Genomic DNA, 20,157 nt, shown 5'->3' on the forward strand with positions numbered 1-20,157 from the left:
GCTCTCCGGTTATTGCAGTGATGCCTCGATATAGAGGCATCCTGCAATAACCATACTTGGCCATACGATGCAGAGAGAGCCACTCTGTGGCCCTCTCTGCATCGGACATCGATGGCCGCAATCGTTGGTGGGTGGGAGCAGATGTGGGAGGCAGGTGGGCGGCCATTGATGGGTTGATGATGCAAGAGGGGGGCGGGATCACCGGGGGCACGCACGAATGCGTGCTCGTGCACGGGGGGCATGGGGCGGGAGCAGGTGGGAACCACGACACTATGGAAAATTTAATGTTACGAAGTGGGAGAAAGGGGGGTGGGAATTGGGAATAATTTAGATCTAAGGGATCTGGGAGGGGGTGGGGGGTTCGTCTTTGGGGGGGAAGCTACACTACAGAGAAAAAAAACAAAAAAACAAAAACTCAATTTTATTGTAAACTGGGTACTGGCAGACAGTACCCAAGATGGCTCCCAATAAGGTAGAGAGGGGGGGGGGGGGTTAGAGAGCTGTTTGGGGGATCAGGGAGGTTGGGGGCTAAGGGGGGATCCTACACAGCAGCATATGTAAATATGCTTAAAAAATGAAAACATACCTTTTATTTTAGTACTGGCAGACTTTCTGCCAGTACTTAAGATGGTGGGGACAATTGTGGGGTGGGGGAGGGAATAGAGCTGTTTGGGAGGGATCAGGGGGTGTGATGTGTCAGGTGGGAGGCTGATCTCTACAGTAAAGCTAAAATTAACCCTGCAAGCTCCCTACAAGCTACCTAATTAACCCCTTCACTGCTAGACATAATACACGTGTGGTGCGCAGCAGCATTTAGCGGCCTTCTAATTACCAAAAAGCAACACCAAAGCCATATATGTCTGCTATTTCTGAGCAAAGGGGATCCCAGAGAAGCATTTTCAACTATCTGTGCTTTAATTGCACAAGCTGTTTGTAAATAATTTCAGTGAGAAACCTAAAATTTGTAAAAAAGTTTGTGAAAAAGTGAACATTTTTTTTTTATTTGTTTGCATTTGGCGGTGAAATGGTGGCATGAACTATACCAAAATGGGCCTAGATCAATACTTTGGGTTGTCTACTACACTACACTAAAGCTAAAATTAACTCTACAAGCTCCCTAATTAACCCCTTCACTGCTGGGCATACTACACGTGTGGTTCGCAGCGGCATTTAGCAGCCTTCTAATTACCAAAAAGCAACACCAAAGCCATATATGTCTGCTATTTCTGAACAAAGGGGATCCCAGAGAAGAATTTACAACCATTTATGCCATAATTGCACAAGCTGTTTGTAAATAATTTCAGTGAGAAACCTAAAATTGTGAAAAAGTGAATGATTTTTTTGGATTGATCACATTTGGCAGTGAAATGGTGGCATGAAATATACCAAGATGAGCCTAGATCAATACTTGGGGTTGTCTACTACACCACACTAAAGCTAAAATTACCCCTAGAAGCTCCCTACATGCTCCCTAATTAACCCCTTCACTGCTGGGTATAATACATGTGTGGTGCACAGTGGCATTTAGCAGCCTTCTAATTACAAAATACAATGCCAAAGTCATATATGTCTGCTATTTCTGAACAAAGGGGATCCCAGAGAAGCATTTACAACCATTTATGCCATAATTGCACAAGTTGTTTGTAAATAATTTCAGTGAGAAACCTAAAGTTTGTGAAAAAATTTGTGAAAAAGTGAACAATTTTTTTATTTGATCGCATTTGGCGGTGAAATGGTGGCATGAAATATGCCAAAATGGGCCTAGATCAATACTTTGGGATGTCTTCTAAAAATATATATATATATATATACATGTCAAGGGATATTCAGGGATTCCTGAAAGATATCAGTGTTCCAATGTTACTATCGCTAATTTTGAAAAAAAAAGTGGTTTGGAAATAGAAAAGTGCTACTTGTATTTATTGCCCTATAACTTGCAAAAAAAACCCCAAAGAACATGTTGACATTGTGTATTTCTAAACTCAGGACAAAATTTAGAAACTATTTAGCATGGGTGTTTTTTGGTGGTTGTAGATGTGTAACAGATTTTGTGGGTCAAAGTTAGAAAAAGTGTGTTTTTTTCCATTTTTTCCTCATATTTTATAAAAAATGTTTACAGTAAATTATAAGATATGATGAAAATAATGCTATATTTAGAAAGTCTATTTAATGATGAGAAAAAGGGTATATAATATGTGTGGGTACAGTAAACGAATAAGAGGAAAATTACAGCTAAACACAAACACTGCAAAAATGTCAAAATAGCCTTGGTCCCAAACGGACAGGAAATGGAAAAGTTCTGTGGTCATTAAGGGGTTAAAGGGACGTTTTTCTTTTTCTTTCAGGATTCAGATAGAGAGGCCCATTTATCAAGCTCTGAATGGAGCTTGAAGGGCCGTGTTTCTGGCGAGTCTTCAGACTCGCCAGAAACAGCAGTTATGAAGCTGCGGTCTAAAGACCGCTAATCCATAACCTGTCCACCTGCTCTGAGCAGGCTTACAGGAATCCCCACAATACAACTTGATCGAGTACAATCGGGCTGATTAACACCTCCCTGGTGGCTGATTGGCCGCAAGTCTGCAGGGGGCGGCGTTGCACCAGCAGCTCTTGTGAGCTGCTGGTGCAATGCTGAATACGGAGAGCGTATTGCTCTCCGCATTCAACAATGTATTTCGGACCTGATCCGCACTGTCGGATCAGGTCTGACAGACATTTGTTAAATGGGCCCCAGAGCATACAATTTTAAACAACTTTCCAATTTACTTTTACTATTACTTTACTTTATTACTATTATCAAATTTGCTTTATTCTCTTGGTTTCCTTAGTTGAAGGATTAGCAGGGCACTACAGGGAGCTAGCTGAGCACAATGGGTGAGCCAATGAAGCATCTACGTGCAACCATCAATCATCAGCTAACTCCCAGTAGTGCATTGCTGCTCCTGAGCCTTGGTTCTCTTATTATATTTTGCCTACCAAAATCTGACCCATGTATGGTAAAATGGCATTGTACTTATTTGTAATTGTTCCTTTTAATACTGTGTATAACAAACTGTATTACAAATTTTGTGGTTGATTTCAATTTAGTCGACCGTGTTTTTCAGCCCATGACAAGCTCTTTTCAATATAGTAACATTCCTATTTGAATTAATAGCACCATTCTCGTATTTGAAAAATTATTTGGCTTAGATTCTATGGTTTCCAAATCCATTCTTAAATTATGAACACTTAAAAAAAACTATATGACCAATAACTATAAGTAACAGACATGTCTCTGGAGTTTCCATGTACCTACATAGAAGCAATATATATTTATGGTCAATGTGAATATAAAACATGGCAGCTAATTGATTCAATATTTATGAGTGCCTAATATGTTTGAATGCAGGTTATAATATATCATTATTTAAATTCATAATGCGAGCAATTGACAAATTAATATATTTTGTATAAATAGTATTTAATGAATTATGAATTATTACTTTAACATATAATATTTCAGTCTTATATTTATGAAACATCCATGTTTATGATGTTAAAGGGACAGGAAACCCCAAAATTGCCTTTCATGATTTGGATAGAGCATATAAGTTTTAATAACTTTCCAAATTACTTCTACACTAGTGAGAGCAGTTAGCTCTAACTAGTGTAGGATATGTGAACACAGCACATTTGAAAATAGAAGTAAATTTTAAACGTGTCTTAAAATTACACGCTCTATCTGAATCATGCAAGTATATTTTTGACTTTACAATCCCTTTAATAATTCACTATAAACTATGTGACAATTATAATTTATTTTGCTCCCATAGATTTGAAGGGGAGCTAAATCCGGCCCTCTGCTGCCATAGCTTGACGAGTGCAGAATGAAAATCTGACAGCTTGTAAACTTCTGGATGCTGCTATTTTTATTGACATTAAATCTATTAAATTGTAAAAGGCCATCTGAAAACAAATTACACCACCAACCAATGGAAACAAAGAGGATAGGCCTGCTAAAGTATTGCAGCACTTGAACAGAGCATAGCTGTAGAGCCATGTAAAAGCATTGGTGTAATGTAGTCTTCAATCACCAGGCCTTACATTCAAAACCTCGCCGGCATGGAGAGAAATCACAAAAACTCTGGGATTTGTTTAGACCTTTAATGTAGGAGTTTCTGTTTCACATAAAGAACACTACATAGCAACATAAACATTTATCAACATAAAAAATGTGTTTCTAACTTTTTTAACCCCTTCCTGCCATTAGGAAGTTCCATGCTGTCCTAATTGCTCTGGGCTTTAGTACCGTTAGGAAGACATGGAACGTCCTAGCAGTATGTTCCGATGTAGACAAATTAGGCCCATCAGGAAAAGGTTAAGGTCCTTGCTGTACCAAGAAGACATCTTTGAATATTTCGCCTGAGTGGCGAGGTTTTGAACATCAGGCCCACCTTCAGTGCCCTGCTTGGGATTTTTAGCTTGTACGTTTTGCATTAGAATATTCCTTTAACTTTTTGGATACTTTTCATTCTATTCTAAAGCCTTTATGCCAAGGATAAAACATCAGTATTTCACTTTCAATTTATGTTTGTGAATATGACTTATGGCAAGGGACAATGTTTACAATTAATTATGAAAATGTATACATCTGCCTCATTTCCATGATTCAATGCCTTTCCCAAAAGCTGAAATATTCTGCTTGTAAGCACCCTTAAGAAAGAATATATTTAAAAAGCCCTGCAGGGTCCATAAAATAAAGAGCTTGTGCTGTGAGCTTTAGAAAATCTTGTATTTCTAAGGCTGTAACAAATGAGATTCATTAACTGCTATCCTTCAGTAACACTTGCAGAATGACTTAATTTCTGGAATAAATTTAATCAAGTGGTAATATTAGTAGAATGCTCAGCACTGGAGGGTCTGGAATTTCATTCTGCTCATTTACATTCAGACAACTCGTGCATTTGGCAGACAGGAATGTTATGTTTAGGAGCAGTCATTAAAGAAAGCGCATAAGGTGTATATTGTTTCTGGTACCTGAGAATAATCCACTCAAACAACTGTGGGCCACAATAAATTGTCCAGTTAGTTTTGTTTGGCTTCCACACTACTTGACAACCATGCTTTCTTTGCCACACATATAATGCTGGTGTGTACCTTTCCTGTATGGAACAAAAGTAATTCAGCTTCTATGTTTATTTCTAGGGCCATGACACCAATTTTTAGAGATGTCTTATTTTAAGTTTATTTAATAAAGTGAAAAAAGCAGTTTCCTACCCTTTCTAAAGTCAAAATTAAAGGGATATGAAACCCATTTTTTTTTCTTTCATGATTCAGATAGAGCAGGCAATTTTAAGCAACTTTCTAATTTAATCCAATTTGTCTTCCTTCTCTTTCATTGACAAAAGCAGGAATGTAAGCTTAGAAGCCAGTCCATTTTTGGTTCAGAACCCTGGGTAGTGCTTGCTGATTAGTGTCTACGTTTAGCCACCAATCAGCAAGCGTTATCCAGGTGATAACCAAAAATGGCCCCCGCTCCTAAGCTTACATCCCTGCTTTTAGAATAAAGATACCAAGAGAACAAAGACAAATTGATAATAGGAGTAAATTAAAAAGTTGCTCAAATGGAACTATCTGAATTGTGAAAGAAAAAAATTTGCTGCATCATCTGTAGCCTACTTTGAAAAAAAAAAAAAAGGTAAATGCAAGGATTTGTTCAAAAGTGAGAAAAAGAATGTATTTCTTGTTTGAAAAAGATGAAAAAAACCATAAAATACTTTTGTACTCAGCCATGGTTTAGACCAGTGTTTCTGCCCCCAACAGGTCAGGTTTTCATAATAGCTGAACCAGTGCACAGGTGAAGTATTCAGCTGATCAGTAACCATGGTTACTAACCTGCTCTCACCCATCAGCTGAGTATTTCACCTGTGCACTGGTTCAGCTATAATGAAAACCTGGCCTGTTGGGGGTACTTGAGGACTGCAGTTGAGAAACAATGCTTTAGACTGTCTGCCCTGATCCTTACTCTTCATAATTAAACCCTGCAAACTACATCTCAGTTGCTGGCAGTTATTTATCAGCATTACCTTAGTCCATATAGGGCTTCAGAAACATGCACACTCTTGAGCTCACGGCCCTGCTTTTCAACAAATGTGATAAGAGAATTGAATTAGAAAGTTGTTTACAACTGTATGCTCTATCTGAATCACCAAAGAAAATGATTGGATTTTACAATCCTTTAACAAACTCGCTGGCACTTTCAGGTTCAACCCCTTTTTTAGAGAATTAAGGCCTTAATCACAATCTATTGACAATGGCTTTTTCTGCAAGTTTTTGAGCCAAACAGACTACTTTTCAATTCGGCACACTCATAATAGTGTGTTTGTGGCTGATTCTTGCACTCCTAAACGGGTTTTTAGATCCTAGATAAAAGTCCTATTTTCTCTATGGGGCCAAAAAGTTCTTGGTGATCAATTTTTAACACTTTTTAAATCCAGTTTTGGCTTTTCATTTGACACCTCTAGGTACTTGATAAGTCCTTAAAAAGGCATTGTGGACATCTGTACAACTATTTCATTTGCAAGCAGTCTATTTGCTTGTGCATATGTAAAACACTCTAAAATGGCCACAGGAGATATTGTAGAGGTTTATTAACGTAAAAGGATTTAATGAATTAAAGCTCTATTCATCCCTAATGGAGAGGCTTTATACAGTGGACACGGCACACATTTACATATGTATATGTGTTATCTTCATGATAAGGGGGTCTGCAGGAAAAGTTGCTTAAAGGGACAGTTCACCCAAAAACTTTCTCCCCTATAAATTATTCCCAATAATCCTTTTTACCTGCTAGAGTGTATTAAATTGGTTGCAAGTAGCTCCTTTACTCATATTTCAGCATTTGAAATAGCTGATTTAGCTTGGGGTTTCCCAACCTATACTGAAAGTTTTGATACTGGCGTATATGCTATTGAATAGCCTAAGTAAACACAACCAGCAGAAGAGATTACACCCTCAGTGGGGGGGGCATGATAGTTCAGTAATAAAATGATAATTTTCCATTGTTCTCTCTATGTATTGAGCTTTGGTGTTCCAGACAAATATAAGATAAGGAAGCAAGTCTGTGTACACAAAGTGATAACATAATGAGATCTGATATTACCTGAAGCTCAACCCATTGTAATAGGCTGTGGTTTCAAAGCACAAAACCAGCTACTTCAGATACACAAATAAACCCGAAAATGCAATTTCTCAAATATTTTATACTCTGCAGTTGGTATAACAAGTCATTTAAAATACATTTATGGAAAAACAATTTTACAGTGTACTGTCCCTTTAAGGACCGCAACATCTACAAATACCGTGTTTATTTTATTAATCATTTTAATACGAGTGTAAGTCACACTTGCTTTGTTGTGATTGTAACAGTATAGTTATTTTTAAAATCATATTTTAAACGGGGATCAGACAATCACAATTTTCATAGGGACCTATTGTATTGCGATCTTGTTTTCAGATCTTGTTAAAATGGAAATGGTGCTTTAATAGAAATAAATATTGTTAAAAACAATCGTTGTTCAAGTTTAATAGCGACCATAAAGAGATAGAAACATGTTGCACAGTCTGCCCTTCCTGACACTATAAAATATGTATTCAGTGGTGCGGATGGAAATGGAGTACAATAGATTTCTATGAAAGTCACGATTGTTCAATCCGTTTTTAAAACCTGATTTTAAAGATGCCAGTACTGTTAAAGACATCACAATAGTTGAAGTGTGACCTAAAATCAAATATTAAAATAAAAAGTAAAAACATGCCCTTTGTAGATCTAGTGGACCTGAAGCAACTATAGAAGTAAGTCCATCATGCAGAGATACCTGTGACATTCATTTGGTTACTCAGTGTTGAGGACGGATTCAGATTAGAATAGGTTAATGATGTCATACATTTAAATCAATATTTTATTTGCACAATGAACAAAGGGGTTACTTAAAAATATATTTTTAGTGTTAAACCATAACCTTAAAAGATGTGAATGGGCTATTTTATCAGTTGGCTTCAGATGACCTCCCAGTTTCTATTTTGAACAGTTACTTATCTCAGTGCATTTTGACAGTTGGTAACAGTGTTGGTTATGCAAAAATGGAGAATGGGTAATAAAGGGATTATCTGTCTTTATAAACAATAACAATTATGGAGTAGACTGTCCCTTTAACTTACTATTCATGATGTCTACTGAAATAATGACTAATTAGCATTTTTTTTTTATAGATTTAGAAAACTAATGGCAATTACAGCATAGTTTCTGATAGTTATGGAGTTAAATAAATATTTTATATATTTAAGCATATATGGCGATTTATTATTTTGTTTTATGATATTTTGTGGTTCTGTCCTGTACTCCAAACGTAATTTCACCTATTATCATTTTAAATGGATATTAAAGGGACATGAAACCCCCAAAAATATTTTGTGACTCAGACAGAGTATACAATATTAAAAAAAGTTTAAAATGTACTTCTATTATCAAATTTGCTTTGTTCTCATTGTATTCTTTGTTTAAGATATAACTAGGTAGGTGTCTGGAACACTGCAAGGCAGGAAACAGTGCTGACATCAAGGGGCCGAATTACTATTGTGCGAGCGGACATGATCCGATATTCCAGATAATTTCCGCTGCACATCAATAAATGCCGATAACATACGCTTCTTGTGAACTGCTGGTGCAATACTGCCGCCTGCAGATTCGCGCCAATCGGCCGCTAGCAGGGTGTGTCAATCAACCCGATCGTATTGGATCGGGTTGATTTTTAGCGATGCCTGTCTGCCGCCTCAGAGCAGGCGGACAGGATATGGAGCAGCGGTCTTTAGACCGCTGCTTTATAAATTGTGTTTCTGGCAAGCCTGAAAGAGCTCAATAAATCGGAGCTTGATGAATATGCCCCCTAGTGTTCTTGCAAATTGATAATATACTTGCAAAACTACTGCCATAAAGTGCTCCGTACACGTGCACACTCCAGAGGTTATGTCCTGGATTTTAAAAAAAAGATGCCAAGAGAACAAAGTAAAGGTGATAATAGAATGTTGTTTAAAAGTGCATGCTCTATCTAAATCATAAAATAAACATTTTAGGTTTCATGTCCCTTTAAATTAATTGTATAGTTGCTTTACAGATTAATCACTGCAGTGCAAAAGATCTGCATACACAATACATGCCTTATAAACATTTAAAAATGTAATTTTGGGGTAATTAAAACACTACTGTTTTTAAATTACAGAAAATTTAAGCAAAATAAAAGATTAAATTACATTGCAGTTTTTCCCCATAATTAAATATTTTCTGTCAGATTATTGGAGTATAATTGATAACGGTCAGGATATTATTTTGTGCTGAGACCTATGCAATTAGTAGCATTTGGTGAAGGGGGGATTCACAATCCTTAAAAAAATCATTAGATAATGTACAGGATTGTGATTGGTCACTTTATTGGGTACTATAAGCTATTGGTTAAAATGTTTAACCAAAGCGTTTTGTCACACCCAGTAGATATATAGTTCACCCTATGGGGCAGATTACGAGTGGGTCGCTAATTAACGCTCCCGCTCTGGCGTTAATTGCACTAGAAGTAAGTTTTTTGTGCGTCAGGTGGCGTTCGTATGATGAGTTGAAAGTAAACTGTTTTTGGTTGCGCACTAACCCGACAAGCGCAAAAAGCCGAACTTACAATGTTCCAGATTATTGAGTGGAACTCAAACGTTTGAGCCAGAGCAATATGGGGTTTATCATGAGGGTTTTGCGCTAGTAGGGCTTACCACTGGTATTACAAATTGAAAGTAAAAGCGATCGATTAAGCGCAATCTGGATTTACGCTAGAATGATTACCTCGACTTCAGAGCTCACTGTTTCGTGAAACATAAAATTTACACAAAACACATCAAAAATACATTAAAAAGTAGTTACATATATAATAACATCATCTAATAAAAATATTGAAAAAAATTGTATACAAAAGTTTCAAGTTCTCAGTTAAAAAAAAGGGAGGAAAAGGGATTTTAACACTGAGATACATGCATTTACATGTCTAAAGATTTATGTGTATGTATATTTATGTTTATATACGTGTACATATTTATTTATGTATTTATATGTGTTTATATGTATTTACAGACATATATACACATATAAACAGATAAATACACACACACACACACATATATATATATATATATATACAGGGAGTGCAGAATTATTAGGCAAATGAGTATTTTGACCACATCATCCTCTTTATGCATGTTGTCTTACTCCAAGCTGTATAGGCTCGAAAGCCTACTACCAATTAAGCATATTAGGTGATGTGCATCTCTGTAATGAGAAGGGGTGTGGTCTAATGACATCAACACCCTATATCAGATGTGCATAATTATTAGGCAACTTCCTTTCCTTTGGCAAAATGGGTCAAAAGAAGGACTTGACAGGCTCAGAAAAGTCAAAAATAGTGAGATATCTTGCAAAGGGATGCAGCACTCTTAAAATTGCAAAGCTTCTGAAGCGTGATCATCGAACAATCAAGCGTTTCATTCAAAATAGTCAACAGGGTCGCAAGAAGCGTGTGGAAAAACCAAGGCGCAAAATAACTGCCCATGAACTGAGAAAAGTCAAGCGTGCAGCTGCCAAGATGCCACTTGCCACCAGTTTGGCCATATTTCAGAGCTGCAACATCACTGGAGTGCCCAAAAGCACAAGGTGTGCAATACTCAGAGACATGGCCAAGGTAAGAAAGGCTGAAAGACGACCACCACTGAACAAGACACACAAGCTGAAACATCAAGACTGGGCCAAGAAATATCTCAAGACTGATTTTTCTAAGGTTTTATGGACTGATGAAATGAGAGTGAGTCTTGATGGGCCAGATGGATGGGCCCGTGGCTGGATTGGTAAAGGGCAGAGAGCTCCAGTCCCACTCAGACGCCAGCAAGGTGGAGGTGGAGTACTGGTTTGGGCTGGTATCATCAAAGATGAGCTTGTGGGGCCTTTTCGGGTTGAGGATGGAGTCAAGCTCAACTCCCAGTCCTACTGCCAGTTTCTGGAAGACACCTTCTTCAAGCAGTGGTACAGGAAGAAGTCTGCATCCTTCAAGAAAAACATGATTTTCATGCAGGACAATGCTCCATCACACGGGTCCAAGTACTCCACAGTGTGGCTGGCAAGAAAGGGTATAAAAGAAGAAAATCTAATGACATGGCCTCCTTGTTCACCTGATCTGAACCCCATTGAGAACCTGTGGTCCATCATCAAATGTGAGATTTACAAGGAGGGAAAACAGTACACCTCTCTGAACAGTGTCTGGGAGGCTGTGGTTGCTGCTGCACGCAATGTTGATGGTGAACAGATCAAAACACTGACAGAATCCATGGATGGCAGGCTTTTGAGTGTCCTTGCAAAGAAAGGTGGCTATATTGGTCACTGATTTGTTTTTGTTTTGTTTTTGAATGTCAGAAATGTATATTTGTGAATGTTGAGATGTTATATTGGTTTCACTGGTAAAAATAAATAATTGAAATGGGTATATATTTGTTTTTTGTTAAGTTGCCTAATAATTATGCACAGTAATAGTCACCTGCACACACAGATATCCCCCTAAAATAGCTATAACTAAAAACAAACTAAAAACTACTTCCAAAACTATTCAGCTTTGATATTAATGAGTTTTTTGGGTTCATTGAGAACATGGTTGTTGTTCAATAATAAAATTAATCCTCAAAAACACAACTTGCCTAATAATTCTGCACTCCCTGTATATATATATATATATATTGAGTTTAAGATCCCTTGATTGAACTGGAACGACTACGTAAAATATGTGTCATGCTAAGTGGAGCAATTTTAGATGTTAGGAGCCCAGTGTTTGAGGTGTCAGGCTAAGGTGTCCCTTGAGTGGGATGTGTTTCTTTGAACCCTTTTATGCATAATGACAAACACTTAGGAAAACAAGTTTATTGAACAGGTAAATAGACAGTGGACTTAGAGACTCAGCACAAAGCACAGGGCTCTGTGCAGGCCACAGGATTTGGCACGAGACACAGGTCTTGGTAGGAGACAATGCACCTGAAGCAGTGCTTGCACCAGGCCTTGGACAGGACGAATACCTGCACCTGGGCCTTGGACAGGAGGATTGCATGGGTCTTGGACAGGAGGATTTCCTGGGTCTTGGACAGGATGAATGCCTGGGTCTTGGACAGGAGGAATGCCTGGGTCTTGGACAGGAGGAATGCCGGGTCTTGGACAGGAGGAATGCCTGGGTCTTGGACAGGAGGATTGCCTGGGTCTTGGACAGTAGGAATGCCCGCATAAGGTCTTGGACACAATTCAGCTATGGTAGCGATGGTCAGTGGGATCCACAGGCAGAAGTAATAAAACAGAATCAAAAAGCAGGTTTAAGCCAGAGGTCAGGAAACCAGGTATCAGTTCAATCTTTCGTCATACACAGGAGAAAACCATAAGGATGGTCAAAGGCAAAGCCAGGAACAGGAGCCAGAAAGGCAGATCACAGAAGAATGCAGATTACTGAGCAGAGGCACAAACAAAGTTGTGAAACCACTATGTCACGACTAGGAGGAGACTGTGAAGCAGCCTTTTATAAAGAGACTGCTTAGAAATCTACCTGCAGCTGGCAGCAGCAGACAGGTGGAGCTAAAGAACACAGCCAGTATAAGCAGCAAGTCTCCAAGAATATCAGCCTAAGACAGAACCCACTGGTAGCTCAAAGGTGAGGCAAATGGCTTCAAACCAGGAGTCCAAGATTCAATCCTGTGACTGGACTTGACAGTATTATATGACCATATGCTAATTTTGTTTCAGTGCAAGAAAATATGCCTCTTTTGTTGGTTTATTGTAAATAAAAAGGCAAACACCATCAACACACATATATTGTGTCTTGGTTAAAAATAAATAAAGATTAGATGTAATTGGGAATGATGTCAGATCTCTTTAACATCATTATTACACTTTTTAATAACAGATATTTGTTGGCTGATTTCTGATACGCTTCTTAAACATTTGATCTTGTTTTGAAATGATGGGATTATAAAACATTTTAACAGAAATATGTCTCCTTGCCAGAATCATCACAATTTCAAGATTGGTAATGATAATAATATATGTCACCATTTATACTACAGAAAACTGCAAATACTGATCTTAACCAAATAAATGTTTTAAATAAAATTGTTCTTTTATGAAAACACAAAGGTTTTTAGTCATTGGTAATGTTCTTTATTTTTATCATTTCTAGATGTTATATTGTGCATCAGGCAGGAATTGCTTCTGCCAGTTAAAGTTAAGCTGTCCTGCTTGATATGCTGTGTGAATTTGTAGGTCACTAATAAAGTTTAACTGCTTTGACAGATACATTGCATACAGCCCCACAAGTATTTCTAATAAGAATGTATAAAATTCCCTTTAGCCAGAAAGGTATCACGAGTTAAATGACTTTCTTGGGACATCTAATGCTGAGCACTGAAGCATATTTCTAGTGAAAGACTGTTTCAGGAGTTAAAATGATTGAATGTTTGTCAAATTACAGTACATGTTTTAAAAGACGAGAAATACATAATGGCAGCGTGCCTCTCCCACGCGGGGTGATTCATCTGTCAGGTTATGATTTTGTGATTGTTGTGTCCACAAGTAGCTGAAAGACATTGTCTTTCAGAAAGGAACAAGTACATCATTTTTTCTTTGAATAATCTTAAGTTTGAAGATGTATGATTTATCTATTGGCTCCTAGTTAATACTGCAAGATTATTTTATTAGCTTAGAAAGATGAAAAATGTATTCCATTTCTTTAACTACCAAATGTTACCATTATAAACTTTATCTTTTGTACAAAATTATAGCATTTACTATATAAAAAATCAATTCATTTGTTGTATATGTACTTAGATATTAATAAAACAATAAAGGGACCAAAGCACTTTGGCAGCCTAATAAACATTTTTTTATTTATGAATAGTAAAAAATTTCTAATATATTTTCAGTTTTCCTGTAATTTAAAGGTACACAATACTTATATGCTAAATCACTTGGAAGTGATGCAGCATAACTGTAAAAAGCTGAGAAGAAAACATCACCCGAGCATCTCTATGTAAAAAAGGAAATTTTTTCACCGCGAACTTTCCTCAGTTCGCCAGAGTAAGTGCTGTGTAAACAGTTATACTTCAGCTGCTGTCCAGCTGCAAATTGAAAAACAAACAAACAAAGAAAAAAACAATAGCCTTTGCTGTGATCTCATGAGATTTCACTGAAATCTCATGAGATTTCATAGTACTTACTTAAACTGAATAGGAAAATAACATGACTGTTCCTGCACATGTCAGATGCACACTCCCTAGCTTGTCCCGGGACAAGCATCCTGACTAGCTGCTTAACCTTAAAGTCTCTTTACAGTGGCATGTGAATACTTAGGAAATTTGAGGTAAAATATCTTCTTGTTTTACTTAGAGATGTTCAGGTGATATTTTCTAGTCAGCTTTTACAGCTACCCTGAATTAGTTTCAAGTTCTTCAACATTAAGGTATCATGTGCCTTTAACTTGGAAAATGGTGAGTTTTCCAAACCTCAGAATTGGAAGTACATACTGCTGTCTTTACATGTCTAACTATATTACATATCTGACCTTAACTTGTCTCAGCAGAGCTGATAAGAGATGAAATATAACAAATCACTGCAAGTCTTACTAACATAATGACTGTGGCAAGCCTTATCTACTGCAGTAACAAGCCTGGATTGGCTCCTTTAAATAAGGCAAATGGTATGTGTGTTAATGTATCCAGAAAGTTTTTACACTCAACTGGTTAATTTATTGCTACAGAAATGTTTTTTAATAACAAAGGCTGACAAGCAACAGGTGGACAAGGCTCTCTCCAGTGAACCTGTCCGCCCAGTATCGCGGCCAGTGGGTAGCAATTTGCTGCCCCGCATTTATCATTCCACAAGCCGCTGCTTGTTCAATGCCACCCCCTGCTAGCATGCTGCCAATCGGGCACCAGCAGGGGCTGTCAATCACTCCACTTGTACAAGGTGATTTTAAACCGCAAACTAGGAGGTGGCACATATGTTAAGAAGCAGCGGTCTATGCTAGCCTGCACCGAAGCTGCATTAAGCTGCATCTCGCAGCTTTATACATTTCCCCCAAAGTGTTTTATGTCCCTTTAAGGGCATAATGTGGATTAAACATGATATTTTCACATGAATTAAGTCTGTGAGGTCTATATAGAAAGCAGAGCTTTATTTTTATCATCTGTATACAGATTGGTTGCACCTCTATCTTTATGCACTCCTATCTGTTTGAATTATCATGGGAAAACAATGGGCTAGATTCATCGACCCTCATAAGGTTGCAAAGAATCATTGTTGTAAAGGTGAAATAATGTTTGAAATGTTTTGAACATTGCCTTAGCTATATTTTGCAGCTTGCTTAGTGGGCATTCCTGCCGTTAGCATCTATAGTAGCATGAGGTACACAATACATGATATCTCACACATCATTAACAAGGCGCTAGCAATGCAGAACAATAATAATTAAATGCAAAATGGTTTATGTAAATGCTGTATTTGTAAAATATTTGCATGTCTGTTATTTTATGGTAAAGTGTTCTGGATAGAACAAAAAGATTTATCTCACTAACGGCTAGATTTGGAGTTTTGTCGGTAACGACCCAAAAATCTAACGCCGGCTTTTTTCTGGCCGCACCATAAAAATAACTCTGGTTTTGAGAGTCCACATAAAGGCTGCGTTAGGCTCCAAAAAAGGAGTGTAGAGCATTTTTAACGCAGCTTCAACTCCAGCCTCAAAAACGTGCTCGTGCATGATTCCCCCATAGAAAACAATGGGGCTGTTTGAGCTGAAAAAAAACCTAACACCTGCAAAAAAGCCGCGTTCAGCTCTTAACGCAGCCCCATTGTTTGCTATGCGGAAACACCTCCTAAGTCTGCACCTAACACCCTAACATGTACCCCGAGTCTAAACACCCCTAACCTTACACTTATTAACCCCTAATCTGCCGCCCCCGCTATCGCTGACACCTGCATTTTATTTTTAACCCCTAATCTGCCGCTCCATAAACCGCCGCTACTTACATTATCCTTATGTACCCCTAATCTGCTGCCCCTAACACCGCCGACCCCTATATTATATTTATTAACCCCTAATCTGCCCCCCACAACGTCGCCTCCACCTGCCTACAATTATTAACCCCTAATCTGCCGAGCGTACCTGAGCGCTACTATAATAAAGTTATTAACCCCTAATCCGCCTCACTAACCCTATAATAAATAGTATTAACCCCTAATCTGCCCTCCCTAACATCGCCAACACCTAACTTCAATTATTAACCCCTAATCTGCCGACTTCAGCTCCCCACTATTCTAATAATTTGATTAACCCCTAAAGCTAAGTCTAAACCTAACACTAACACCCCCCTAAATTAAATATAATTTTAATCTAACGAAATTAATTAACTCTTATTAAATAAATTATTCCTATTTAAAGCTAAATACTTACCTGTAAAATAAACCCTAATATAGCTACAATATAAATTATAATTATATTGTAGCAATTTTAGGATTAATATTTATTTTACAGGCAACTTTGTAATTATTTTAACCAGGTACAATAGCTATTAAATAGTTAAGAACTATTTAATAGTTACCTAGTTAAAATAATTACAAAATTACCTGTAAAATAAATCCTAACCTAAGTTACAATTAAACCTAACACTATACTATCATTAAATTAATTAAATAAAATACCTACAATTACCTACAATTAAACCTAACACTACGCTATCAATACATTAATTAAATACAATATCTACAAATAACTACAATGAAATAAACTAACTAAAGTACAAAAAATAAAAAAGAACTAAGTTACAAAAAATAAAAAAATATCTACAAACATAAGAAAAATATTACAACAATTTTAAACTAATTACACCTACTCTAAGCGCCCTAATAAAACAACAAAGCCCCCCAAAATAAAAAATGCCCTACCCTATTCTAAATTACTAAAGTTAAAAGCTCTTTTACCTTACCAGGCCTGAACAGGGCCCTTTGCGGGGCATGCCCCAAGAAGTTCAGCTCTTTTGCCTGTAAAAAAAAACATACAATACCCCCCCCAACATTACAACCCACCACCCACATACCCCTAATCTAACCCAAACCCCCCTTAAATAAACCTAACACTAAGCCCCTGAAGATCATCCTACCTTGTCTTCACCTCACCAGGTATCACCGATCCGTCCTGGCTCCAAAATCTTCATCCAACCCAAGCGGGGGTTGGCGATCCATCATCCGGTGGCTGAAGAGGTCCAGAAGAGGCTCCAAAGCCTTCATCCTATCCGGGAAGAAGAGGCGATCCGGACCGGCAACCATCTTGATCCAAGCGGCATCTTCTATCTTCATCCGATGACGACCGGCTCCATCCTGAAGACCTCCACCGCGGACCCATCTTCTTCCGGCGACGTCCATCTGAAGAATGACGGTTCCTTTAAGGGACGTCATCCAAGATGGCGTCCCTCGAATTCCGATTGGCTGATAGGATTCTATCAGCCAATCGGAATTAAGGTAGGAATATTCTGATTGGCTGATGGAATCAGCCAATCAGAATCAAGTTCAATCCGATTGGCTGATCCAATCAGCCAATCAGATTGAGCTCGCATTCTATTGGCTGTTCCGATCAGCCAATAGAATGCAAGCTCAATCTGATTGGCTGATTGGATCAGCCAATCGGATTGAACTTGATTCTGATTGGCTGATTCCATCAGCCAATCAGAATATTCCTACCTTAATTCCGATTGGCTGATAGAATCCTATCAGCCAATCGGAATTCGAGGGACGCCATCTTGGATGACGTCCCTTAAAGGAACCGTCATTCTTCAGTTGGACGTCGCCGGAAGAAGATGGGTCCGCGGTGGAGGTCTTCAGGATGGAGCCGGTCGTCATCGGATAAAGATAGAAGATGCCGCTTGGATCAAGATGGTTGCCGGTCCGGATCGCCTCTTCTTCCCGGATAGGATGAAGACTTTGGAGCCTCTTCTGGACCTCTTCAGCCACCGGATGATGGATCGCCAACCCCCGCTTGGGTTGGATGAAGATTTTGGAGCCAGGACGGATCGTTGATACCTGGTGAGGTGCAGACACGGTAGGATGATCTTCAGGGGCTTAGTGTTAGGTGTGTTAGGTTTATTTAAGGGGGGTTTGGGTTAGATTAGGGGTATGTGGGTGGTGGGTTGTAATGTTGGGGGGGGTATTGTATGTTTTTTTTTACAGGCAAAAGAGCTGAACTTCTTGGGGCATGCCCCGCAAAGGGCTCTGTTCAGGCCTGGTAAGGTAAAAGAGCTTTTAACTTTAGTAATTTAGAATAGGGTAGGGCATTTTTTATTTTGGGGGCTTTGTTGTTTTATTAGGGGGCTTAGAGTAGGTGTAATTAGTTTAAAATTGTTGTAATATTTTTCTTATGTTTGTAGATATTTTTTTTATTTTTTGTAACTTAGTTCTTTTTTATTTTTTGTACTTTAGTTAGTTTATTTCATTGTAGTTATTTGTAGATATTGTATTTAATTAATGTATTGATAGTGTAGTGTTAGGTTTAATTGTAGGTAATTTTAGGTATTTTATTTAATTAATTTAATGATAGTATAGTGTTAGGTTTAATTGTAACTTAGGTTAGGATTTATTTTACAGGTAATTTTGTAATTATTTTAACTAGGTAACTATTAAATAGTTCTTAACTATTTAATAGCTATTGTACCTGGTTAAAATAATTACAAAGTTGCCTGTAAAATAAATATTAATCCTAAAATAGCTACCATGTAATTATAATTTATATTGTAGCTATATTAGGGTTTATTTTACAGGTAAGTATTTAGCTTTAAATAGGAATAATTTATTTAATAAGAGTTAATTAATTTCGTTAGATTTAAATTATATTTAATTTAGGGGGGTGTTAGTGTTAGGGTTAGACTTAGCTTTAGGGGTTAATACATTTATTAGAATAGCGGTGAGCTCCGGTCGGCAGATTAGGGGTTAATAATTGAAGTTAGGTGTCGGCGATGTTAGGGAGGGCAGATTAGGGGTTAATACTATTTATTATAGGGTTAGTGAGGCGGATTAGGGGTTAATAACTTTATAATAGTAGCGGTGAGGTCCGCTCGGCAGATTAGGGGTTAATAAGTGTAGGCAGGTGGAGGCGACGTTGAGGGGGGCAGATTAGGAGTTAATAAATATAATAGAGGGGTCGGCGGTGTTAGGGGCAGCAGATTAGGGGTACATAGCTATAATGTAGGTGGCGGCGCTTTGCGGTCGGCAGATTAGGGGTTAATTATTGTAGGTAGCTGGCGGCGACGTTGTGGGGGGCAGATTAAGGGTTAATAAATATAATACAGGGGTCGGCGGTGTTAGGGGCAGCAGATTAGGGGTACATAAGTATAACGCAGGTGGCGGTCGGCAGATTAGGGGTTAAAAAAATTTAATTGAGTGGCGGCGATGTGGGGGGCCTCGGTTTAGGGGTACATAGGTAGTTTATGGGTGTTAGTGTACTTTAGAGTACAGTAGTTAAGAGCTTTATGAACCGGCGTTAGCCCAAAAAGCTCTTAACTACTGACTTTTTTCCTGCGGCTGGAGTTTTGTCGTTAGATGTCTAACGCTCACTTCAGACACGACTCTAAATACCGGAGTTAGAAAGATCCCATTGAAAAGATAGGATACGCAATTGATGTAAGGGGATCTGCGGTATGGAAAAGTCGCGGCTGAAAAGTGAGCGTTAGACCCTATTTTGAGTGACTCCAAATACCGGAGTTAGCCTAAAACCAGCGTTAGGAGCCTCTAACGCTGGTTTTCACGGCTAACGCCAAACTCCAAATCTAGGCCTAAGTGAGGGGCTGACCCTGGGCATTCAAGTGTGTTCTAGAGATGTGATATTTCACCTACACTTAGGCCCAGCATGTAGAATTCATAAAGACTCAAGGCTTGTGAAGTATATTGTCTTTCAGTCTTGCTATTTCAAAACTGACAGTGAAGTCTCATTTTTCTATTTCTTCTACATTATTTCTCTTTAAAGGACCAGTCAACACATTAGATTTGCATAATCAACAAATGCAAGATAACAAGACAATGCAATAGCA

This window comes from Bombina bombina, chromosome 5 (assembly GCF_027579735.1).
Source record: "Bombina bombina isolate aBomBom1 chromosome 5, aBomBom1.pri, whole genome shotgun sequence".
In the NCBI taxonomy this organism is placed as follows: Eukaryota; Metazoa; Chordata; class Amphibia; order Anura; family Bombinatoridae; genus Bombina; species Bombina bombina.